This window comes from Schistocerca serialis, unplaced genomic scaffold, assembly GCF_023864345.2.
Source record: "Schistocerca serialis cubense isolate TAMUIC-IGC-003099 unplaced genomic scaffold, iqSchSeri2.2 HiC_scaffold_183, whole genome shotgun sequence".
In the NCBI taxonomy this organism is placed as follows: domain Eukaryota; kingdom Metazoa; phylum Arthropoda; class Insecta; order Orthoptera; family Acrididae; genus Schistocerca; species Schistocerca serialis.
This window is the reverse complement of record NW_026047744.1, coordinates 5,001-7,500: the sequence shown is the minus strand read 5'-3', so window position 1 is coordinate 7,500 and position 2,500 is coordinate 5,001. Positions and strand designations below refer to the sequence as shown.

General features: G+C 57.8%; 1 pseudogene; it reads left to right on the top strand.

Annotated features, from left to right (window-relative positions):
* LOC126443768 (large subunit ribosomal RNA) overlaps positions 1-2,500 on the top strand; it is a 7,525-nt pseudogene that overhangs the window by 2,784 nt on the left and 2,241 nt on the right.

The following is a 2,500-nucleotide window of genomic DNA, read 5'->3' as shown; positions in this document are numbered from 1 at the left end:
TGTTGACGCAATGTGATTTCTGCCCAGTGCTCTGAATGTCAACGTGAAGAAATTCAAGCAAGCGCGGGTAAACGGCGGGAGTAACTATGACCTCCCCCCCTGCCTTTGTTACAGCTGGTGCAACTAATAGAAGCGAACGTGGTACCAGGCCTCCCGCTGGAGCGCCTGTGCCAGCTGATGAGCCAGCCAACCAGCCAACCGGTGCGGGTCGAGCGCTGCTCCCCGCCATCTGCCCTGATTGTATGCGGTCCTTCTCCACCAAGACCGGACTTGGTGTCCATCGGCGTCGCGCCCATCCGACTGCTGCTAATGCTGAGATCAAGACCGAGAGGAAGAAGGCCAGGTGGTCCCAGGAAGAGCTCCTGCGTCTGGCCCATGCAGAAGCGACTCTTGCCACCCAGGGTTGCAGATTTTTAAACCAGGAGCTTGCAAAGGCCTTCCCCGAGCGTACGCTGGAATCCATTAAATGTCAGCGTAGAGCGCAGCCCTACAAAGACATGGTGGCGAAGTTTGTCACCGAGCTTGCTGGCATGGATCGCGGCCTTCAGGGTCCTCCTAGCGAGCCTGCAGTCAGTCATTCTTTGCCACAGTCTCCACCTTGTGGGGAAGATGTTGACCTAACCATCTGGTCATTTGTAGCAGAACTCCCCCAATCAGACCGCCGATTCCGCTCGCTTGATGATCTCGTGGCTCTGGGTCCCACCACTAGCCGTGAAACAATCCAGGCTATGTTGCTGTCTGCTCTTGACGAAGTAGGCAGCAGGGAGCCAGCCGTCCACCAAGCTGCGAGTGTGCGGACCCAACAGCCTCCAGAGCGGAAGCGTGCACGCAGGAGATGGGAGTATGCGGTGGTTCAGCGTGCTTTCAAGAAGAACGGAGCACGCTGTATCAACGGACTTCTTGATGGCACACTCTTGCATCAGCCACCATCCATCCCAGGGCTGATTGAGTTTTGGACAGACCTCTTCTCTCCACCACGTGTCAGGTCTCGACCTCCGCGTGGGGAGGGTCTGTCCGATGAGCTGCTGCCATTCTCGAAGAGGGTGCCCTTCCGTGACCTCTGGGCTCCCATTTCTGCAGAAGAAGCCACTGCTGCTCTCCCGCCTCGCAATTCTGCTGCAGGTCCTGATGGCCTCACGCCGACGCAACTGCGTCGCCTTCCCCGGGAGGTTCTCCTCAAGATCCTTAATTTCCTCCTCCTTTCCCGTTCCCTTCCATCCCGACTCCTTCAGGCCAGAACAACCCTGCTGCCCAAGAAGACCGCCGCAGCATCCCCTGCTGACTTTCGTCCGATCACAGTGTGCTCGGTGCTGACCAGAGCCTTTCACAAGGTTCTGGTTGGCCGCCTGATGCGCTACTGTGTGTTGGACGGTCGCCAGCGGGCTTTCATCCCTCAGGATGGGATGCTTCATAACACCTTTCTTCTGGATCTGGCGATGACCCAGGCGTGCCGAGCTGCCGGCTCGCTGTACTTGGCATCTCTGGATGTGTCAAAGGCCTTCGACTCGCTTGCCCATGGTGCCCTTGGTCCTGTGCTAAGGGCCCATGGTCTGCCAGTCGAGTTCATTGACTACATCCAGGGATGCTATGAGGCAGGATCGACGGTTATCTGCGCGGATGGGAAGTCGTCAGATCTAGTGCGGCCTTCGAGGGGTGTTCGGCAGGGTGACCCGCTGTCTCCTATTCTCTTCAACATGTCCATTGACATTCTCTTGTCTCGTCTGCCTGCTCATATTGGTGCACGCATTCTTGGACGGCGGATAAATGCGGCTGCATTCGCTGATGACCTCCTGCTGTTCGCCGAGACTCGTGATGGATTGCAGGAACTTCTCACCATCGCCACGTCGGCCCTGGGGGATCTCGGGCTCGAGGTCAACCCACGGAAGTGTTTTTCTCTCGCCCTTGTCTCATCAGGCCGGGAGAAGAAAACCAAGGTCGACGAGACTGTCATCTTTCGTGCTGGGGGGAACAACATCCCAGCACTGGCGATGGGAGATACTTTCAAGTATCTAGGCCTGCAATTTTCCACGTGCGGACGCAGTCTTTTTCATCCCCGGCGGGAGGTCGAGAAGCAGTTGGACATCATCACGCGTGCACCACTCAAACCTCAGCAGCGGCTTTTTGCCCTTCGTTCTGTCATCCTCCCGGGTATTTCCCATGGCCTCGCCCTGGGGAGGACTCGTCTTGGGGCCCTCTCTTCCCTTGACGTCTGTGTTCGTGCAGCCCTTCGATCTTGGCTGCACCTGCCAGCAGATACGCCGGTCGGTTACTTCCACGCCCCCATCTCTCATGGGGGCTTGGGGGTGCCTGCAGCCCGCTGGCTGGGCCCTCTTCTTCGCAGGAGAAGATTGGCGAAGATGCAAGGACTGGGTGCGGCAGTGGACGATTCTTCCCAGGACTTAATCCAGCGAGAAATTCACCAACTGGACCACGCCCTGCAATGGCAGGGGGAAGTTATAAAGTCCAGTTACCAGTTGGGCCGGTGTTGGGCCGACCGCCT